At 46.6% G+C, this 23998-nt stretch overlaps 1 non-coding gene across 1 annotated transcript; it reads left to right on the forward strand.

Annotated features, from left to right (window-relative positions):
- Positions 1 to 1092: 1092 nt before the first annotated feature.
- Positions 1093 to 1164, forward strand: trnaw-cca (transfer RNA tryptophan (anticodon CCA)). Its single transcript has one exon. It is a non-coding gene; the product is annotated as a tRNA-Trp (tRNA).
- The last annotated feature ends 22834 nt before the right edge of the window (positions 1165 to 23998 follow it).

The raw sequence follows: 23998 nt of genomic DNA on the forward strand, positions 1-23998 counted from the left end.
ATTATGGTTTATCCTTAGGTTTTGCATCCTCACCAGTATGTACATCCACATTGTGAATTAGAAATGTCCTTGTACACACTTAACAAATTCCTCTATTTGTCGGATAGGAAAATAGGCAGGAGTTATACTTTGGGTCCACTCTTACTTCATTCCCACCAAGCCTAACCCCATTCCCACCCCAATAGTCCAACGGCACTTTCCCCTGCAACTGCCGAATGTGTGACACCAGCCCATTTACCTGCTCCCTCCTCTGTATCCAAGGGTCCAAACTTACCTTCCAGGTGAAGCAGCACTTGACCTGTACTTCCCACAACCCAGTCGACTGCAGTTGCTGCTCATAATGTGGTCTCATCTACATTGGGGAAAACGAAGCATAAACTGGGTGACTGCTGTACAGAACATCTACGTTCTACCTGCAAAAAAGACCCTGAGCTTCCAGTTTCCTGCCAATTCCACACCCCACCCTGTTCCCTGACCAACATCTCTGTCTCAGGTTTGCTGTAGTGTTCCAGCGAAGGTCAGCACCAGCAGAACGAAGAGCACCGAATATTACACTTGGGGAGCATACATCCCTCTGGTCCCAATATCGAATTCAATAATTCTCGAGCCTGAAATCCATAGTATCCTCGTCCCTTCCACACACACCAAGCCTTGTTATCACATAGTCTGTCATTACACACTACCTATTCTTAAACACAAACAGTCTCCATTCACCCTCCCACGCAGATCGTTATCAACTCCCTTTCCTGTCCACAATTCTTCCCTCGCTTTGAGCTCTGTCCTGATCTATCATTATCTGCGTCCGCCTTCCTCCCACGTTATCTCCTGCATATCAACCAACGTTTTCCCAATCACCATCAGTTCTGTGGAAGGGTCACCGGCAACTCTTGTTTTTTGTTTCAGATATATAGCATCCACAGTTCTTTCACCTTTTTATTGAGGTAGAGTTGGAAATTACTTCGAGAGACAGAAGGAGAGGGGGCAGAGACAGAACAAGACATAAACTGTTGATCTCCGTTGTTACTCATAACGTAAAATCATTGCAGTGCGATCACTTCCCTTAAGCATGAATAGATGTCACAGGCGATCCGTGAGCTTGTGGCGCAACGGTAGCGCGTCTGACTCCAGATCAGACGGTTGCGTGTTCGAATCACGTCAGGCTCACTGACATCAACTTCCTCCCTTTCAAATTAAGAAAGGAGTACTTCACTCCGGATATCTGTTGAGCCAAATCTTCTTTGCGGAAATTTTCGATCACACGTGAAGCTTTGCTGTCAGTTTGATTTGTGAACACTGTGTCAGGGAGGTGGTGTGCCCATTGTCTGGGTAAATGCTCAGCTCCCCCAGTTCATCACGGGATTTAAACACAGCCGTCTCCCTCTGGGCAGCCGCTTCGTTCAGTTGGTGACAGCGCGGTGTGAATAACGTAATACCGATAGTTTTACAACATAATCCAGAGACTCCCAGCTTTATGTTTCAATCTATCAGGAGAGTGTTAGCGAGTTCAGATAGAAATGTTTCCCACCAACTGCAAATTCTTTCCTTTCACTGGACACAGTTAAAATTATCTTTATTCAACAGAAGGAGCGGAAACTCTAGTCTGACGCCCCTCTCCACATTAACGGTGAGCCTGAATTTTATAAACGGTGTCAGTACAATCCAGTGGCGGACACTGATTTGGTTCAATCAATTTTTTTTGCCAAGAGTAATTCACCGAGAGGATGCTGCTGTGTGAAACAGCGTGGGGAATTACTGCAGGGCCTCCTGCACATGGAACACACCGCAACTGATGTGTTCACCTTCACCAGGCTCAACACAATATGTAAATAAGTGTCTCATTCTGTCGCCTTCTCCCTGTAAATCTGCACATTGTTACATTGAACATGCCCCACCGAATTCCCATTTGTGTCCATTGAATCTGCCTCTTTGTCACTGTCAGACAGCGACTTACTGACCCCACTCCCTGTGCGAAAACGTTCTTCCTAATGTCACTTTTACTTATTTTCCTGATGACTTTAAATCTCTGCCAAATTATTCTCGATCCTTTCAGGCCTGGGAGCATTTTCACTGCATTATTTCCTCTGTCTAAAACCCTCATGACGTGGAAAACTTCAATCAGACCAGCTTTCAGCCTTCTGTTCTCCAAAGAGAGCTGCCCCAAACTTTCCAATCTCCCTTCATTGCTGACATTCCTCAGGACGGTACCATTCACGTTAATCTATTCAGCGCCGTCTGCAATCACTTCACTTCCCCGCTTCCTGAAGTGTCACCCTCAGAATTGAGCGTAATACAGGTGGAGGATTCATTCAGACTCGGATTGCGCGGGTGAAAAATCTGCAATACTTGTTTTCACTTTGAACAAGTGTTTCCCTTCGCCGTGTTCACTGCAATGGCAGCTCTGCGCCGTCCCTAATTCAGGCAGTCCGATCTTATTTAACGAAGCGGCTTTTTGAGAAAATTCATCAGGTATTTTTGCTCAGGTCAATTTAAGGAATGATGGTTCGCCTGGGATTGGAACCCGGGAATTCTCACACGGCTGCATATGCGAGAAGACCCAAAGCTAGAATCATATCCCAGACTAACGAGCCACCAGCCATGGGTGCAGCCACCTCCGGAAGCAGCTGAGACTTGTTCAGTATGAAATACATTGTGCATTGCTCCCAGAATTGCAAGTAAGGAAGAGTTTCAAGAACATCTGCTTCTCAATCTGTCTCGCTGCTCCCAGGACGCTGCTGTTTGTCCCATCCCCAGGGACCGGGCTCTCTCCACTGGTGGATAATTGAACCATTTCGTTTCTACTTGCAAGCTGTGCTGGTGGAAGGCAGAGCCCATTCACTCTTCTGTTCTCTCACACTATTACGTGAGGCGGGAGAAGTCAGTTACAGTCATGCGGAGGAAATGGGCAACTTTGAACGTGTTCCAAAGGTCCTGTTAACGGAGAGATAGAAAGATGCTGTGCTGTCGGGACAGAGAGAAATGGACTCCGGAGACTCTTCCCTCAGGTAAATTGATATGAGTGCATTTTCGTGTAGCCTGCTTGGTGTTCAGAATTTGTCTTAACACAACAATCCTGCAGGAAGTCTTTTGTTACACCGTTGGTTTATTTATTGCGGGCAATGGACTAAAACAGCAAGTCATGTGTTTCAACTTCACCGGTTCATTGCCATCTGAGAGAAGAGGTTTCACACGAGATCAGGACACACCGTCAGAGAACAGGACAAGACAACTCAGAGCTCCACAAGGGTGCTAGCGCAACTGTGTAAATTTGACTTGTGTATCGATGTGATATATTGAGCTCAGATACCCGAAGTTTTAGGAAACAAATGACATGGCAAGGAAAAGAACAGATTGCCGTTATACGGGAAAGCTACGAAAGACATTAAGTGAGTAGGAGAAAATGGTTTCGCTTCTGGGTTATGATCCCAGCATGCACCCGCTGTGCCATTCTCCTGCACTGCACGGTAGCTTTTCCAGAGAAGTATTCAGCTTTCCATCTGGCGTGTGACTTGCATGTTCGAGAATGACGTCAAAAGATCTTCACTGCTGTAGTGTCATGTGCTGTTGTGCAGACATGTCGTCGATGTGCAAATATAAACTCAGAGAGCAATGTACACTGGAGACTCTGAGCCAGCTGAAACTTGCTCAGTGTGAAATACATTCCACATTGCTCCAAGAATTGCAAGCAGCAAATTGTTTCCAGAACATCTGCTTGTCATTCTGTCCCCGGGGCGCTGATGTTTGTCTCATCCCCAGGAACTGGTCTATCTCCACTGGCGGATAATTAAACCAACTTGTTTCTAATTGTACTCTTTTCTGGAGGGAGGGAAGAGTCGATTCGCTCTTCTGCTCTTTCACTCCCCATCCCTTGGGGTGAGAGGTATCACTTACACTTTGTGGGCGGCACGGTGGCACAGTGGTTAGCACTGCTGCCTCACAGCGCTAGAGACCCGGGTTAAATTCCCGCCTCAGGCGACTGACTGTGTGGAGTTTGCAGGTTCTCCCCGTGTCTGCGTGGGTTTCCTCCGGGTGCTCCGGTTTCCTCCCATAGTCCAAAGATGTGCAGGTCAGGTGAATTGGCCATGTTACATTCCCCGTATTGTTAGGTAAGGGGTAAATGTAGGGGTATGGGTGAGTTGCGCTTCGGCGGGTCGGTATGGACAAGTTGTGTGTCCGAAGGGCCTGTTTCCACACTGTAAGTAATCTAATGAGTGGGAAGTGAGTAACTTTGATTGTGAATTTCCTCCAATCATCTGTTATTGGAGAGATAGAAAGATGCTGTGCTGGCGGGGCAGAGAGAAATGGACACCGAGGACTCCTCCCTCAAGTAGATTCATATGAGTACATTGTTGTGCAGCCTGCTTGGTGTTCAGAATTCGTCTTCACGCAGCAATCTTACAGAAAATCTCTCGCAAAGTGGGCATCGCTTTCATCGCTGCGACCGCGCAGCAGTTAACATCTGAGCCTAAGTGCCCCAGATGAAGAGAATCCGAGTGAAACCTTCACTCACTGAGAGTCATCCCCACGGCACTGAGCTGCGGGACTGCAGGCAGTCCAACACGGAAGGGACGGTTAAATGAACCATTGTCGCTCCCTCAGCATCTCTGTGCCATAGACAGGCAGTGGGACGGCAGAAACACGTACCATCGTTCCCCCGCCGACAGAGGCGGTCCAGCCCATCGTGTCCACGGCGACTCGCTGCCACTTGTCTCTCTCTGAGGTGATTCACAATGAGTGATATCTATCCGAATACTAAGGGGTTGTGTCTGAATGGTGATACCGTTTCTGACATGCTGATCGTCTTGTCATTCACGTCGGAACCGGCGAGGCGAATTTCAGCAGGCAAGGCACGAAATCACAAGGTATGCGTCTCAGCTCACTGGCATCTCAGAGAAGTGGGTTTGCGATTCAGTTCGGAGGAAGCCGACGAAAAACAGGAGAAGACCACTCAGACTTCGAAAACCAAGTTACTTGAACGGTGTGAGTTTCGGGATGATCCGGGGCATTCAGACAGTCGTTTGAAAGGCAAGATGCTGAGCAGAGTGCTATCACAAAGGACAGTTGCTGTAGAAGACACTGAACAATAGCAGAGGATGGTTTCGAGCCATCGACCTCTGGGTTATGGGCCCAGCGCACTCCCGCTGCGCCACTCTGCTCTTACGCACAGCGCCCTATTCCACAGGTCCCTTCAGACTTTCGTCTGGCGCCTGGCATGCACGTTCGAGACTGTGAGGTCTGCAGATGCTGGAGATCAGAGCTGAAAATGTGTTGCTGGAAAAGCACAGCAGGTCAGGCAGCATCCAAGGAGCAGGAGAATCGACGTTTCGGGCATAAGCCCTTCTTCAGGAAGTTCGAGACTGATGTCAAAGATCTCCACTGCTGTCGTCTTATATAGTGTTGCGCAGACGTATGGAGGCTGTGTAAATACAAACTTTTTCTAACTTCCCACATTCTGTTGGTCGAACTGTGATTTCACTCTGAATAGACGCCATGCGGCCCACCTTCGCTCTGCTGGGTCGACACAGTAAGTAAACGTGGGTCTCTATTCGTATCATTCTCTTGCCTTCTCCATGTAATTCTGCACATTGTTACTTTAAACATGACCACCGAATTTCCGTTTGCGTCTAATGAATCTGCCTCTTTGTCAGTGTCAGTTAGGGATTTACTGACCCCAACCACCACTCCCTGTACGAAAGCGTTCTCCCTAATGTCACTTTGGGTTCTTTTCCCCATGACTTTAAAACTCTGCCGAATCGTTGCCGATCCTTTCAGGCGTGGGAGCATTTTGACTACATTACTTTCTCTGTCTCGACGTCGCATGACTTGGAAAGCTTCAATCGGGCCCGATTTGAAACTTCTGTTCTCCGAAGAGAGCTGTCCCAAATTTCCAATCGACCCTCATCGCTGACAGCCCTCAAATACCGCACCACTGACGTCAACCTATTCAACGGTATCGCCAATCATTTCACTTCGCTGCTTTCTGTCCCATTGGTACGCCAGGGAGCCCAACCTGGTTAAACGAAGGTGCTTTTTGAGAAAATTAAGCAGGCACGTTTGCATAAGTCACAAAACGCGGGCTCGTCCGGGATTTGAACCCGGGATCTCTCGCACGTCTGAGTCGACGAAGACCCAAAGCAAGAATCATACCCCTAGACCAACGAGCCAGCCAACTGGCGCCCCTGCGCCCCCACTCTACCTCTTGAACCAGCTGAGTCTTGCTCAGAGTGAAGTACAGTTGAAATTGAACAGACTGGGGCTGTTTTCTCTGGAACGTCGGAGGCTGAAGGGTGACTTCATGCAAAATTATGAGGGGCATGGATAGGATAAATAGACAAAGTCTTTTCCCTGGGGTCGGGGAGTCAAGAACTAGAGGGCATAGATTTAGGGTGAGAGGAGAAAGATATAAAAGAGACCTAAGGGGCAACTTTTTCACGCAGAGGGTGGTGCGTGCATGGAATGAGCTGCCAGAGAAAGTGTCGGAGGCTGGTACAATTGCAACATTTAAGAGGCGTTTGGATGGATATATGAATAGGAAGGGTTTGGAGGTATATGGGCCGGGTGCTGGCAGGTGGGACTAGATTGGGGTGGGATATCTGATCGGCATGGACGGGTGAGACCGAAGGGTCTGTTTCCATGCTGTACATCTCTATGACTCTTTGAACAGCTGCTTCTCATTCTGTCTCTCAGCTGCCGTTTGTCCATCCCCAGGTACCGGGCCCTTTCCACTGGCAGAAAATTAAACCGTTTTCTTTCTAAACTTTTCTCTGACACCGGAGTGACCAGTGACAAGCATTGCCCTCCTCAACATAGGGTACAGAGAACAGGAGAAGACCCCGCAGACCTCCACGAGTGGGTCATCTCAACTGTGCACATTGGGCCAGTATATCAATGTGAAATATTTACGTCGAAGTTTTTTGGGAAGCAGATGAGAAGGCGAGATGCACAACAGTGCGCCGTTATACGGGAAAGCTGCTAAAGACGACATTGTGTGAATAGGAAAGATGGTTTCCCTTCTGGGTTACGCTCCCATCACGTACCGGCAGACATATCGCCGACAAGCAAATATTAACTCTGTCTAAATTGCCACATTCTGTTTTTACGAACCGTGACTTCACTCAGAAGCACAATTTACCCGCTCCCTCCTGAATATCCTTCCAGGCTCGAACATACCTTCCAGGTGAAGCAGCACTTTACCTGCACATTTGCCGCAACCCAGTCTCCTGCATTCGCTGCTCATAGTGTCGTTTCCCCAACGGAGCATGAAGTGTAAACTGGATGACTGCTTCGCAGAACATCTTGGTTCTGCCCGCAAATAAAGGTCCTGAGCTTCTGCTTTCCTGCCACTTTAACACGCCACCCTGATCCCTGGCCAACATCTCTGTCTCAGGCTTGCAGCAGTGCTCCAGCAAAGCTCAGCTCCAGATGGAAGAACAACGCCTCATATTCCACTTCAAAACCCTACAGCCCTCCGGTCTTCAAGATCGAGTTGCATGACTTTAGGGCCTGAAATCCCCCATGTCCTTGACCCTTACCACACACATACGAGCCCTTGTTATCACATAGTCTGTTACGACACACTACTTATTGTTAGCCACTAACGCTCTCCATTAACAGTTATTCACCCTCCCACACGGATCGTTATTCACTCCTTTGTCCCTCCTATTGTTCTCTCTCTGAGCTGGCGGGAAAGAGAGCAATGTACACTGGAGACTCTGAGCCAGCTGAAACTTGCTCAGTGTGAAATCCATTCCACTTTGCTCCAAGAATTGCAAGCAGCAAAGAGTTTCCAGAACATCTGCTTGTCATTCTGTCCCCGGGATGCGGTTTCTGACATGCGGATCGTCTTGTCATTCACGTCCGAAACGGCGATTTGATTCCGGGATCTCTCTCAGATGACAGGAAACATGAGTTTGACTGGGACAACACTACTATTATAGGACAAGCCAAAACAGAGAACAGCCAGGGAATTCCTAGAGGCGTGGCACTCATCCACAGATTCTATCAACAAGCACATCGACCTGGACCCAATATACCGGCCACTGCAGCGGACAGCTGGAACTGACAACCGGAAGCGGCAGGTACAAACCACTATAAATGCCGGAGGAAATTTCACAGAAGCGCTTCACAGGAGGCTCCCAAGCACTGAGGATGTCACCTAGACAGGGGACGAAACGTCTGCAACACAAATTCCCAGCTCGGCGAACAGAACCACAACAAAGTTTTTGCTTGCAGGAACTGAATGACATAAACAGGATGCTCTCAAATTTCGATAGGAATTACACTTCAGTGTAAGATTTGCGGAAAGCTTTGTAGCTCGGCTGCCGATTGTCGCAGCTCGCCGAGCTGGGAAGTTGATTTGCAGGCGTTACATCCTCTGTCTTGGTGACATCTTCAGTGCGTTGGAGCCTCCTGTGAAGCGCTGCTGTACTGTGTCTTCTGGAATGTATTTGGTTCTGTTTCTGTTGCTTTTGTTTGACGGTTCTGGTTGTTCGTTCGCAGTGATTGGCATGTGTCAATGTGTTTATTGGTGGAGTTCCTGGATGAGTGCCGTGTTTGTTGAATTTCTCTGGCTGACCTCTGTTTAGTTGTACTATGACCGTTGTGCTGTCTCTGTCGATTTTATCGTCCTTATCATCTGTGTTTGTGTGGGTACCAGAGACAGTGTTTAATGGGTAGATGTTGTTCATGGTTACAGATTGCTAGTTGTCTGCCTGTTTGTCCTGTACTGTTTAGTTTTCGTGCAGCCTTTGCATGGAATCTTGTAAACTATATTTGTTTTCCACATGATGTCCTTGGGTCTTTTGTTCTGGTGAGTTGTTGTCTGAGCGTGGCTGTCAGTTTATGGGCTGTCATGAATCCGGGTGGTCGGAGATGTCTGGCTGTAAGTTCTGTGAGGTTTATTATATAAGGTAAAGTGGTGAGTGTGTTGGGTCGTGGCAGGTCCTTGTCCCGTTGTTTGTCTGCTCGGCCCTTGTGGATGAAGTTGCGGGCATATCCGTTCCTGGTGAAGCCTCTGTAGACGTGTTCTTCTTCAGTCACAGGTCGGCAGTGCTGCAGTGTGTCGTCACCCTTTTGAATAGCGTCCTAATGCAGCTTCTCTTGTCTGTGTTTTGATGGTTGTAGTTCAGGGTCTGGTCTGGGGGTGTGGCTTTTCTGTACACTTTTGTAGCACATCCCCCGTTCTGTGTCCTTTCTCCCATAAACCGTCAGTTTCCAGTTTCCTGTCACTTCAACCTCCCACTGTGTTCCCATGACAACATTTCAGTCTCTGATTTGCTGCAGTGCTCCCACAAGGCACAGCGCAAGCTGGAAGAGCGAAACCTCATTTTCTCCTGAGAGACCGCGCTGCCTTCAGGACCCAACGCCGAGTTCAATCATTTTAGAACCTGCCCACCTTCTTCCACGGTCTTTACCCGCCCACTCATTCCATCAGTTCCGAAGACGGATCGTTGGGCTCAAAACATTATCTCTCCTTTCTCTCCACAGATGGACTAGAACTAGACCTGGTGGTTTTGTTCATTTGAAAATGAACAAAATGAGCAGGGTGACAGAATGAGAAGCGCTGTTCTGGAAACTCTTTTGCTGCTTGCAATTCTGAGAGCAATGGCGAATGTATTTCACACTGAGCAAGTCTCAGCTAGTTCAGGAGGTGCTGGAGCCAGCGGCCTATGGCTCGTTGGTCTAGGGGTATGATTCTCGCATTGGGTCTTCTAACGGGCAGACTTGCGAGAGATCCTGGCTTTCTTGACTTGTGCAAAAATGTCCGATTAAACTTCTCAAAAAGCACCTTCGTTAAACGATGCTGGGCTCCCTGGAGTACGAATGGGGAAGGAAGCGGGGAAGTGAAATGATTGGAGATAGTGTTGAACAGGTTGACGTGAGTGGTCCCGTGTTTGAGGAAGGTCAGCAATGAAGGTAGTTTGGAAAATTGGGACAGCTCTCCTCGGAGAACAGAAGTTTGAAATCCGGCGTGGCAAGATTTCCAAGTCATGAGGGGACTAGAGATTGGAAATAATGTCGTGAAAGTGTTCCCACGCCTGAAAGGATCGAGAACGATTCGGCAGCGTTTTAAATTCATGAGGAAAAGAAGTAAAAGTGATATTCGGAAGAACGTTTTCGTACAGGGAGTGGTTAGGGTCAGTAAATCCCTCTCTGACAGTGACAAAGAGGCAGATTCAGTGGACACAAAATTGAATTCGGTGGTCATGTTCGACCAACAGAATGTTCATATTAACACAGCCTCCACACCCCTGCGCAGCAGTATATTACATAACAGCAGTGGAGATCTTTGATATGAGTCTGGAACGTGCGTGCCAGGTGCCTGTCGAAAAGCTGAAGGGTTCTGAGAAAACGCACGGCATACTAAACACAGAGTGACGCAACGACAGCGTGCGGGCCCCACAACCCACAGGCCCATAGCTCGAAACCATCCTCTATTGCTATTGCTCAAACTCTCCTTGAGCAGCTTTCCTTTGTCATGAGCCTCTGTTCTATATCTTCACATTGCACCTGCTCCCTAAAACTTCGAGTGTCTGAGTGACATGTATCGTACTGATCGACTCGCCAAATTCACGCAGGCGAAGTGACTCGCTTCTGGAGGTCTGAGTGGTCTTCTCCTGTTCTCCGTCGAGTTCCTCTGAAGCGAATTGTAAAACCACTTTTCTGCGATGTCAATGAGCTGATAAAGTTGAAACACATGCCTTACGTTTTTGTCCATTCCCTGCAGTAATTCGCCATGCCGGTTCGGACGTGAATAATAAAACGGTCGGCTTGTCAGAAACCGCATTACGACTCAGACACATTCCCCCACGATTAGGACAGATCACCGATTGTGAATAACCTCAGGGAGAGGCAAGTGACAGAGAATCGCCATGGACTCGATGGGCTGAACGGCTTCTGTCTGCGCGAGAATGATGCTACGTGTTTATGCCGTCCCACTGCCTGTCTCTGGGACAGAGAGGCTGAGGGAGCAAAACTGGTTCATTTTTATCGTCCCTTCCGTGTTGGACTGCCTGCAGTCCCTCAGCTCAGGGCCGTGGGGATGACTCTCAGTGAGTGAAGGTTCCTTTCGGATTCTCTTCATCTGGGACACTTGGGGCTCAGATGTTAACTGCTGCGCGGTCGCAGCAAAGAAAGCGATGCCCACTTTGCAATAGACTTTCCAAAGATTGCTGCGTGAAGACGAACTCTGAACACCAAGAAGGCTGCACAACAATGTGAATTTACCTGGGCGAAGAGTCTTCGGTGTCCATTTCTCTCTGTCCCACCCACGCATTCGTGTAACTGATACCTCTCACCCCAAGGATTTCAGAGAGAGAGAGAGAGAGAGATAGCAGAAGAGCGAATGCACTCTGCCCTCCCCCCAGCCTACACCCCCCCCCCCCCAGAACAACGTGCAAGTAGAAATAAAATGGTTTAATTATCCACTAGTGGAGGTAGTCCAGTTCCTGGGGATGAGACAAATATCAGCGCCCCGGGGACAGAATGACAAGCAGATGTTCTGGAAACGCTTTGCTGCTTGCAATTCTTGGAGCAATGTGGAATGTACTTCACACTGAGCAAGTTTCAGCTGGCTCAGAGTCTCCGATGTACATTGCTGTGTTTGCCGCCAGCTCAGAGAGAGAACAATAGGAAGGACGTAGGAGTGAATAACGATCCGCGTGAGAGGCGAATAACTGTTAATGGAGACTGTTAGCGGCTAACAATACGTGGTATGTCATAGCAGACGAGGTGATAACAAGGAGTCGTTTGTGTGGTAGGGGTCAAGGACATGGGGGAGTTCAGTCCCTAAAGTTATGGAACTCGATATTGAAGACCGGAGGGCTGTAAGGTCTCCAAGTGGAAAATGCGGTGTTGTTCTTTCATCTGGAGCTGGAGCACAGCTGCAAGCCTGAGACAGAGATGTTGGCCAGGGAACAGGGTGATGTGTTAAAGTGGCAGGCAACCGCAAGGTCAGGGCCTTTTTCCTGCGGGCAGAACCGGGATGTTCTGCGAAGCAGTCACCCAGTTTATGCTTCATGCTACATTGGGGAAACGACGCTGTGAGCAGCGAATGCAGTGGAATGAAATAGCAGCAGGGAGACTGAATGAGAAGCAGCTGTTCGGGAAACTCTTTGCCGCTTGCAATCCTCAGAGCAATCTCAAATGTATTTCATACTGAGCAAGTCTCAGGTCGCTCAAGAGGCGTGGGGAGTTGAGTGTGTGTTTGCTGTCTGGCTCGTTGGTCGAGGCGTATGATTCTCGCTTAAGGTCTTTTACTGCACCGACTTGCGAGAGGTCCCGTGTTCAAATCCCGCATGCGCCCGCCTGTCTTAACCTGACGTGTCCAAAAATGCGTGGTTAATTTTCTCAAAAAACACCTTCGTGAAACGAGGTTCGGCTCCCTGGAGTACGAATGGGACAGAGAACAGGGAAGTGAAATGGTTGGAGATAGCGTTGAACAAGTTGATGTGAGTGGTGCGGTGTTTGAGGAATGTCAGCAATGAAGGTAGATTGGAAAATTGGGACAGCTCTGCTCGGAGAACCGAAGTTTTCCAAGTCATGAGGGACCTAGAAACAGGAAATAATGTTGTGAAAATGCTCCCACACCTGAAAGGATCCACAACGATTCGGCAGAGTTTTAAAGTCACGAGGAAAAGAAGTAAAAGTGACATTAGGAAGAACGTTTTCGTACAGGGACTGGTTAGGGTCAGTAAGTCCCTGTCTGACACTGACAAAGAGGAAGGAATTCGGTTTTCGTGTTCGACCTAACAATGTGCAGACTTGCCAGGTTTGGAGCATTTGAGCTACAGGGAGAGTCTGAACAGGCTGGGGCTGTTTTCCCTGGAGCGTCGGAGGCTGAGGGGCGACCTTCTAGAAGTTTACAAAATTTTGAGGGGCGTGGATAGGGTAAATAGGCAAAGTCTTTTCCCTGGGGTGGGGGAGTCCAGAACTCGAGGGCATAGGTTTAGGGTGAGAGGGAAAGATATAAAAGAGACCTAAGGGGCAACCTTTTCACGTACGTGTATGGAATGAGCTGCCAGAGGAAGTGGTGGAGGCTGGTACAATTGCAGCATTTAAAAGGCATTTGGATGGGTATATGAATAGGAAGGGTTTGGAGGAATATGGGCCGGGCGCTGGCAGGTGGGACGAGATTGGGTCGGGCTATCTGGTTAGCATGGACGGGATGGACCGAAGGGTCTGTTTCCATGCTGTGCATCTCTTATGAGTCTATGTCTCTCAGCCAAGAGAATGATACGAGTGGAGACACTCGTTTACTTCCTATGTGGAACCAACAGAGAAAAGGTGGGCCGCTTGGCTTCCATCTGCGCTGTGATACATGTTGTGATTCAGAGTGAAATCACAGTTCGACCAACAGAATATGGGAATTTCGACAAAGTTTATATTTACACAGCCTCCACACGTGCGCTCAACAGCATATGACACGTGCGCGCAGCAACATCTTTGACATCATTCCCGAACGTGCATGCCACGCACCAGAGGAAAAGCTGAATTCTTCTCTGGATGTGCTTTGGTGCATTGTCGTAACGTGATGCTGCGGGAGAGTGCTGGGACCATAATCCAGCAGTTGATGGAGCATAACCATCCCCTGCAATTCGCTTAATGTCACCTTTCGCAACTTTCCCGTACAACGGTGCTCTGCTCTTTCCCTTGCCTTTCCCTTACCTTGCTTCCCAAAACTTCGGGTATCTGAACTAAATATGTCATTTCGATACACGAGTCAAATTTACACAGTTGCGGTGGCACGCTTGTGGAGCTCTGAGTTGTCTTGTCCTGGTTTCTGTCGGTGTGTTCTGATCTCAAGTGTGAAACCACTTCTCTCAGATGGCAATGAACTGAAGTTGAAACACGTGACTTGCTGTTTTTGTCCACTTCCCACAGTAAAGAAACTAACGCCCGTGTAACAAAAGACTTTCTGCAGGATTGCTGTGTCAAGACAAATTCTGAACACCAAGCAGGCTGCACAAAAATGCACTCATACCAATTTACCTGAGGGAAGAGTCTCCGGTGTCCATTCCTCTTTGTCCTGGCAGCACAGCATCTTTCTGTCTCTCCCTTAACAGGACCTTTGGAACAAGTTCAAAGTTGCCCATTTCTTACGCATTACTGTAACTGACGTCTCCTACCCCAAATGATAGTGAGAGAAAGAGAGCAGAAGAGCGACTGGACTCTGTCTTCCACCAGTACAGCTTGCAAGTAGAAACAAAATGTTTCAATTATCCACCAGTGGAGAGAGCCCGGTCCCTGGGGACGGGACAAACAGCAGCGTCCTGGGAGCAGGGAGACAGATGTTCTTGAAACTCTTTGTTGCTTGTAATTCTGGAAGCAATGTACAATGTATTCCGTACTGAGCAATCTCAGCTGTTTCAGGAGTTCGCTGCACCCTTGGCAGGTTGTTCATTGTTCTCGGGGTATGATTCCACCTTTGAGTCTTCTCGCATAAGCAGACGTGGGAGAGTTACCGGGTAGTTTTATTTCTCACATTGGGGGAGCTGAGCATTTACCCAACCAATGGGCACACCACCTCCCTGACACAGGGCTCACAAATCAAACTGACAGCAAAGCTTCACGCGTGTGATCGAAAGTTTCCAGAAAGAAGACTTAACTCAGCAGATACCCGGAGTGAGCGCACGCTTTGCTTGATTTGGATTAGGCGAAGTTAACTTCAGAGAGCCTGACACGACTTGAACGCGCAACTTTCGGATGGGGAGTCAAACGCGCTTACGTTGCGCTACAAGCTCACAAGGCCCGACGCGCTTCTATTCACGGTTAAGGGAAGCGAACGCACTACAATGATTTTACGTTATGAGTAACAATGGAGATCAACATTCATGTCTGTTCTGTCTCTCCCCCCTCTCCTTGTGTCTCTCGAAACAATTTCCAACTCTACCTCAACAAAAAGCTGAAAGAACTGCGGACGCTGTATATCAGAAACAAGAAAAACAGTAGTTGCCGGTGACCCTTCCACAGAACTGATAGCGATTGGGAAAATGTCGGTTTATATGCGAAAAATATTGTGGGAGGGAGGCGGATGCAGTAAATGATAGATCAGGACAGAGCCCAAAGCGAGGGAAGAACTGTTGGACAGGAAAGGGAGTTGATAACAATCTGCGTTGGAGGGTGAATAACTGTTATTGGGGACTATTCGTGTCTAAGAAAGGCAGTGTGTAATGACAGACTATGTGATAACAAGGTGAAAACAATGACTGCAGATGCTGGAAACCTGTATTCCTGATGAAGGGCTATTGCCCGAAACGTTGATTTTACTGCTCCTTGGATGCTGCCTGAACTGCTGTGCTTTTCCAGCACCACTAATCCAGTATGTGATAACAAGGCTTGGTGTGTGTGGTAGGGACGAGGATATTATGGAGTTCAGGCCCTAGAATTATTGAATTCGATATTGGGACCGGAGGGATGTAAGGTCCCCAAGTGTAATATTCGGTGCTCTTCGTTCTGCTGGTGCGGAGCTTCGCTGGAACACTACAGCAAACCTGAGACAAAGATGTTGGCCAGGGAACAGGGTGGGGTATGGAATTGGCAGGCAATTGGAAATTCAGGGTCTTTTTTGCAGGTAGAACGTAGATGTTCTGCGAAGCAGTCACTCAGTTTATGCTTTGGTTTCCCCATTGCAGATGAGACCACATTGTGAGCAGCAAATGCAGTAGACTGGGTTGTGGGAAATGCAGTTAATGTGCTGCTTCACCTGGAAGGTAAGTTTGGGCCCTTGGATAGTGAGGAGGGAGCAGATAAATGGGCTGGTGTCACACATTCGGCAGTTGCAGGGGAAAGAGCCGTTGGACTATTGGGGTAGGAATGGGGGTAGGGTTGACGGGAGTGAAGGAAAAGTGGACCCAAGGTATAACTCCTGCCCATTTACCTATCTGCCAAATAGAGGAATTTGTTAAGTGTGTATAAGGACATTTTCTAATTCACAATGTGGATGTATATACTAGAGATGGTGCAAAACCTAAGAGCCAACAACCACAATTCTATTAACATTAGAATAGTGATTGAAAATAATATATCAGATCGAAAAGTTGAAGTTCTAAATTGGAGGAACATTCAGGTATTAGGCAAGATCTTTCAAAAGCTGATGGGGGCAGATGTTCGCAGGTTAAGGGACTGCTGGAAAATGGGAAGCCTTCACTTATGAGATAACAAGTGTCCAGACACAGTATATTCCTGTTAGGGTGAAAGGAAAGGCTGGTAGGTTGGGGAATGCTGGATGACTAGAGAAAATGAGATTTTGGTTAAGAAAAACAAGGAAGCATATGTCAGGTATAGACAGAGGAATCGAGTGAATCGTTAGAGTATAAAGGCAATACGAGCATACTTAAGAGAGAAGTCATGAGGGCAAAAAGGGGACATGAGATAGCTTTGGCAAATAGAGTTCAGGAGAATCCAAAGGGTTTTTATAAATACATTAAGGACAAAAGGGTAGCAAGGGAGAGAATAGGGCCCCTCAAAGATCAGCAAGGCGGATTATGTGTGGAGCTGCAGTAGATGAAGGAGATGCTGAACGAATATTTTGCGTCAGTTTTTAATGTGGAGAAGGGCATGGAAGATATAGACTGTGGGGAAACAGATGGTGACATGTTGGAAAATGTCCACATTACAGAGGAGGAGGTGAAGGATGTCTTGAAATGCATAAAAGTGGGTACATCCCCAGTACCTTATCAGTTGTACCCTAGAACTCTGTGGAAAGCTACGGAAAGCATTGTTGGGCCTCTTGCTGAGATATTTGTATCATAGATAGTCACAGGTGAGGTGCTGGAGGACTGGAGGGTAGCTATCGTGATGCCACTATTTAAGAAAGTGGTAAGGAAAAGCCAGGGAATGAAAGACCAGTAAGCCTAACATCCGTGGTAGACGAGTTGTTGGAGAGAATTTGGGAGATAAGATTTACGTGCATTTGGAAAAGAAAGAATTGGTTAGCGATAGTCAACATGGCTTTGTGCATGGGAAATCATGTCTCACGAACTTGATTGAGTTTTCTGAAGAAGGAGTTTGATTCAGATAAATGCGAGGTGCTGCATTTTGGGAAAGCAAATCTTAGCAGGACTTATACACTTAATGGTAAGGTCCGAGGGAGAGTTGCTGAACAGAGACCTTGGAGTGCAGGTTCATAGCTCCTTGAAAGTGGAGTCACAGGTAGATAGGAAAATGAAGAAGGCGTTTGGTATGCTTTCGTTTATTGGTCAGAGTATTGATTACAGGAGTTGGGCAGTCATGTTGCGGCTGTACAGGACAGTTTTTTTTTTCCATGTTATTGTCGCCGAAATGAAGTTTTCCTCCATACACACTTAAGGCTATCTGGCGACATGAGGGTTTTCAGGTTTCTGTGTGCTGAGTATTATGTGATCAGCAGGCATCTGGCAATCTACAGGAATTGCCACCAATGTTATGTTCATTAACTGTACTGACAGTGATCACTTATTTTGTGGTTTTTTTGCAGGAAGATGTGCAGAAAGAAATCTGAAAACAAATGATACATCAACTTCTGACAGAGCCACTTGATTCATTTGGGACTTGAATATCAGCAGCCATTCCAATCAAGAAGGCATGTTTGCTTTTGTTTGCTTGAAGGATTTTGGACACTGGTGCGGCAGGAAGAATACTGAGACACTGGGTGAGGGAGATTCAGTGCGCTGACTGTGCAAAGTGCTTCAAACCAGTTACTCAGCTTGGAGGAATCAAAGTCTCACCCCGTTCTGATTGTAATTTCAAACCCAGAGCAACAAAGGTAAAGCTCCCCCAATGGAGAAACCGTGGAAATGTGGGGTCTATGGGAAAGGATTCCCTTCCCCATCCTTGCTGGAAACCCACAGATGCATTCACACCGGGAGAGGCCATTCACCTGCTCAGTGTGTGGAAAAGGCTTCAGTCGGATCAGCCATCTGGAGACGCATGAGTGAGTCCACAAGGGAGAGAAGCCATTCACGTGCCCCATGTACGGGAGGGGGTTCACTCAGTCAGCTGCACTGCTGACCCACCAGCGGGTCCACCCTGGAGAGAGGCCATTCACCTGCTGTAAGTGCCGGAAGGGCGTCACCTGCTCCTCCCACCTGGGGAGGCACCAGCGCGTTCACGTGCCATGGCAGGGGGAGGGAAGGAGCGATGGCCGAGTGCCAAGCGCTTATGCACGAAACGTCGATTCTCCTGCCCCTTGGATGCTGCCGGACCTGCTGTGCTTTTCCAGCACCACACTCAACTGTGCTCTCCAACATCTGCAGTTCTCACTTTCTCCTCGAGGGCAAGGTGGGACTTGTCTTTTATTCACTCATTCACTCCTTACAGCCTGTCCGTTGTTGTGCAAATACATCAATGCAAGTTTCAGAAAGATTTCTGCAGCTTTTTAAAAATAAAATAACATTCTTCCCGATTTTAACGAAGCTTCTGAATATATGATTTGAGTTATTCTCAATTTTAAAAATCAGCTATTTCTCACATTCCCTGTTTCCCAGGTAGAGTCATCATCAACCATTCTCTCTCTCTCCTTAGAAGGGCTTCATACAGCGATCAAAGAGGGCTGAGGCAGGAGAAAGGATGGGGGGGGGGGGGTGGGTTCGCTGGTGGTAGTGGAGAAGGGAGAGAAATGGACAGGGGTCAGACTGGGGTTCAGAGGGTTCGGGGATAGAATAGGGGGTGCAGTGTGAGGAGAGAGAATGGGCAGGGGGCAGTGGGTGGGGAGAAAATGGACAGGGGGGCAGAATGTGAAGAGAGAGCCAGCGCTGACACGAACTGGAACGCACTCCTCCCACAGCAGACTTGGGGCAATCATTTCTCAATATACACGTGGCTAAGGTAGTGGAATCATATCATCCCTACAGGCCATTCACACCGACCTTCCCAACAGCATCCCATGCAGACTCACTTGTTTACGCTACAAACCTGCAGTTCCCCATGGCTATTTCCTGACGAAGGGTTTTGCCCGACATGTCGAGTCTCCTGCTCCTCGTATGATGCCTGACCTGCTGTGCTTTTCCAGCTCCACACACTCGACCCTAATCTCCAGCATCTGTAGTCCTCACTTTCGCCCAGTAAGGGGTGAATGTTCTATTCCTAGTCTTTTTGATCTTTTAAAATCTTTCCCCCACACCCTAAACCTTTACCATCTAGTTTTGGAATACCTCTATCCTGGGGAAAAGACAGAAACGTTGAGCAGCCAGACAAAATGCAAATGAAATAAAATATCGAGGCACAGGGGAAAAAAATTTCGGCAAAAAAAGTTGGCTTCGGCATTTTTCTCTCGTATTCGCATTTGGACACTTGAAATTTGTCATGATCTGGAGGTGCCCATATTGATGTATGAAGTTAAAAATCACACAACACCAGGTTACAGTCGAATAGGCTTGTTTGGAAGCACTAACTTTCGGAGCGCTGCTCCTTCATCAGGTGGTTATGGAATATAAGATCATAAATTCTGTGTTACCATATTATACTCCACAATCATCTGATGAAGGAGCAGCGCTTCAAAAACCCCGTGCTTCCAAATAAGCCTGTTGGACTGTAACCAGATGTTTTATGATTTTTAACAGTTTGTAACAAATTCCTGCACACTGAGCATGCTCCGCGGTGTCAGCAAGCAATGCACATGACCGCCAGTGTCAGCAAAGCACTGCGCACACTTGGTTGACCGCAGAAACGGAGAGGCTGAATAGGCTGGGGCTGTTTTCTCTGGATCATTGCAGGCTGAGGTGTGACTTTATAGAAGTTCATAAGGAGCATGGATAGGGTGAATAGCCAAAATCATTTCCCCAGAGTAGGGGAGTCAAAAACTATAGGGTATAGGTCTGAGGTGAGAGGGGAAAGATTTAAAAGGAACCTTATGGGCAACTTTCTCACACAGAGGTATTGCGTGTATGGAATATGCTACCAGAGGAAGTGGTGGAGGCTGGTATAATTACAGCATTTTAAATGGCATCTGGTAATAGGGAGAATTGAGAGGGATATGGGCTAATTGCTGGCAAATGGGACTATGTTAATTTGGGATATCTGGTCAGCATGGACAATTTGGACTGAGGGAAAACAGAAGTGTTGACATTTTATTTCCAATGCTGTCCATCACTGGGAGCGGTGAATCAGTAACTGGTATCGTTAGAAACCTTATGATTTTCAGTACTGCAGGTATTGCATTGTCTCATCAGCTTTGTAAAGGTTACTGGCAGCAGTGGGAGGTGTGGGCTGTATTCACTAGAAATCATTAAGCAGTTAGATAACACACAAGAGAACAGGGCAGGACTTGTCTTTCGATTTGCAGAAGGTGGGAGGTTCTGGGTGCTGTGGTCTGGGGCAAGCACAACTGTGGTAAATCTTGGAATCCCTATAGCGTGGAAGCAGGCCATTCATCCCATCAAGTCCACACTGACCTATCCAAACAGCATGTCGCCCAGACCACCCTATCTAGTCCTTTCTGCTGGTGGGTGAGACTAGGTAACAAGATTAAGGGTACGTTTAAGACAGAGGAGGAGGAACTCGAGAGTGGTGAATCTATGGAATTCTTTGCCCAAGGAAGCAATAGAAGCAGGCATATTCGAGACACAGTTCGATGGGATTTTGTATGGTAGGTGAATTTAGGGTAGTCAGGATAATGCAGGTAAAGAGGAGCTGAGATGATGGATAGATCAGACATAATCTTAAAGAATGGCAGAGTAGGCTCGATGGGCCAAGTGGCTTACTCCTGCTTCTATTGCTGTGAATGTATAAACCTGCATTTCTCATGGGCAATCCGAATCAAGGCAGGTGAGCAATGTAGTGATGTGGAAAATGAACATCAGAGAATGATAGAAAGGGACACGGAGAGTAAATGTACCAGCAATCAAAACTGGATTCTACAAATCACAAAAATTGAACCTGAAGACTGTATGGCTGAATGTGTGCTGCATTGTGACAAAAGTGAATGAATTGACTGCACACATTGAAGAGAATATGATCTAAGACTCCTTCCAGAGACATGGCTTCATGAATGACAAGGATTGGATTCTGAATATCGAGGGGTTACATGGCATTCAAGTCAAATGGGAAGCTAGGTAAAGGTAGAGGGTTGGCACTGCTAATCAAAGCTCTAAAAACATGGTAGTCTGGTGTCAGCTCGGATTTCAGGTCCTGATTTCTCTGTCCTCCTGTTGGCCTCCCTGTTCCCACAGAGTAAGGTGTCATCTGTCCTCAGCTCAGCTGGCTTTCTGCTGAAATTTTGAGCCCCTTTTACTCATTCCAGAACAATAAAACATTCAGTCGATCAAGGCCCAACCCACAATCTCCCAGCCTGTCAACCATCCAGACCGCGAGAGTCATCATAGTGAGAAAGTCTATAGCCTTAAAACTTGTCTTTAAACAGTTAGACTAAATGTAATGCTGAATTATAGAACACATTTACTGCACTAGAAAATAGACAGGCAGCAAGGCTCAGAAAAGGGGGGACCTTAAAGAATGCAAAAGATAGGGACATCTGGGCTTTCCAAGTGATAAAAGGATGCTGTAAGACAATTAAGAACATTTGCCTCAGCATCGGTGAATCTGCGTGAACAAGACACCAAGTGATAACATTCACAGCCATTCCCTTGTGAAATTAATGACAGTGTTTGATTCTGACCCTGAAACAAAACTCGGTACTATCAAAAACGTTGTAATTAATGGTCAGTTGCTGTCAATTATAATGGATTCTTATTACCCATTGCATGCGGGGCAGTCACAGAGAAAATAAATCTTTGCTGTTACAAAACCCTGACTTGAGAGTTCAAAAGGACACTAGAGAGAGACACCATTTTAGTGCTGAGGCCGTTGAATCCAGTAGACAATTAACTCTTAGTGCTTAGCTGCTATGGATTGAATTTAATTGCACTTTGAGAATTTATGATGATTTTGAGTAGCCAATTCTGGTTATGAAATGCAAACTCTAAAAGGAAATACTGATAAAGCTTTAACTTACTTGCTGTTTTTACAGACCTTACAGACTGCCCCACTGTCAATTCTAACTAATCAGATCTTATGTCTTATTTGAATTTCAATCACAAACTTGAAAAGAAGGCATGTTTCATTCAAGACTAATCATTTTAAATACAACCTTGCAGTACCGTTTGAGCCTCAGGTACAGAACAATTTTGTGCTTAAGATAAAAAGCAGGAATCTGCTCCCAGCTTAAAACTATTCTAAACCTAACATTGAAGAGAATCTGACACAATCTGTCAGGAAGCCATTTTATGGTCAAAAGTTTGCCCTCCCTGCTAAAAAGCCATTTTGTAAAACAATTGTATCAGACATGCGACCTGTGCAAGGTTACCTTATGACATCTCCCACTTAATTTAGACTGGTACTTCTTTATAGGAACTTATCTCGCCACCAGACGCCTAACTCGGTTGGATTTGTTTTTCCCACCTGATGGATAGCTCAAGGCCTTTAGGAGTGATCAGTCAAGCACACACAGATCTGTCAATTAACTTCTCTTCATTGCAAATTATTGTCTTTCACTGTTATCTGTATAATTAAGAACATGCAATGTTTTTGTAAACTTTTGTATAAAGGAAGCCACTTTGTATCAGTACATTGCAGTAGCCTGTTGGGGCACTTGAAGAGCTGGTACCCTACTCTCCTAGGTTATTAGAACCTAGTTAGTTTAGCGTATAGGTATCAGTGTTATGTTGTAACAGTGATGCTACTAGTGAATAAAGGGCATAACTAAAATTATACTAAACTGTCTGTAAGAGGTTTTTATTCCAGACTTCCAAAGAGTACGATCTTTGGGACGAAACAAGAGAGAGGTTTTACAGGTCTGAGTCCATAAGGGCTTCCCTCGGCCATGTAAAATCTGTACTTTAACAATAGCAGGGAATAAAACAAGAAAAATAAAACAAAATTAGACATAAATGCACATTTGGTGCTCGTGCTTAAAGGTTGCTCATTAGATAGTAAACCAGAATTGGGGTCTCCCAGGATTCTTATTGTGCCCTACTTGTGGAATTCCCACTCCCTTACATCTAAGTATTAGTACCCAGCTATGATTTATAACAATATTTTCATCAACAGAAATAAATCATCTGTTATCAAAAAGACATAGAAATATACAACACGGAAATAGACTTTTTGATCCAACACATAAATCTAGTGTCCCATTTGCCAGCATTTGGCCCATATCCCTCCAAACCCTTCCTATTCGCCCACCCATCCAGATGCCTTTTAAATGTTGTAATTGTACCAGCCCCCACCACCACTCTGGCCTATTTACTCTATCCACCCTTCAGGATTGTATGAACCTCTATCCGGTCACCCTCAGCCTCCGACACTCCAGGGGCAACAGCCCCATCCTATTCAGCCTCTCCTTATACCACAAATCCACCAACACTGGCGACATCCTTATCAATCTGTCCTGCACCCTTTCAAGTTTTACAACATCCTTCCTATCCTATAGCAGGGAAACCAGAATCGAATGCAATATTTCAAAAGTGGCCGAACCAGAGTCCTACACAGCTGCAGCGTGACCTCCCAACTCCTACACCCAATGCATTCAATGGGCCAAATGGCCTTTTTCTGCACTGCAGGGATTTTATGATTGCTTCATATAGTGTATATCTGATATTCACTGTTGTACAAGCTGCATGGCTATGATTTTTCACCTTTTAATATAGTAATGGAATTACATCCTGTATTTCTTGTAATCATTTTTATTTAATAGGTCAGCAGGAAGTCATTCAGCAACTTTACTGGCTTCCTTTTCTGAAACAGCCTTGACATTTCATTTTCAAAACCTTGACTCAGCTCCATTTCCAGCAACTTTATAGAAAGGTTGTTCCAGGTCATTGTCACCTAAATGAAGTTTTCCTCTTAATGTATACTTCACGCTACCTGGCTGCGTGAGGGTTTTTGGGTTTTTGTGTCATGGATAATATATGATCAGCAGGCATCTGGTAATCTACAGGAATTGTCACCGATGTTATGTTCATTTGACTGTACTGACTGTGACTTATTTCGTGATTTTATTTGCAGGAAGACATGGGGAAAGAAATCT

This window comes from Chiloscyllium plagiosum, unplaced genomic scaffold (assembly GCF_037043375.1).
Source record: "Chiloscyllium plagiosum isolate Xiang-an unplaced genomic scaffold, Cpla_swu_hap1 HiC_scaffold_27, whole genome shotgun sequence".
In the NCBI taxonomy this organism is placed as follows: domain Eukaryota; kingdom Metazoa; phylum Chordata; class Chondrichthyes; order Orectolobiformes; family Hemiscylliidae; genus Chiloscyllium; species Chiloscyllium plagiosum.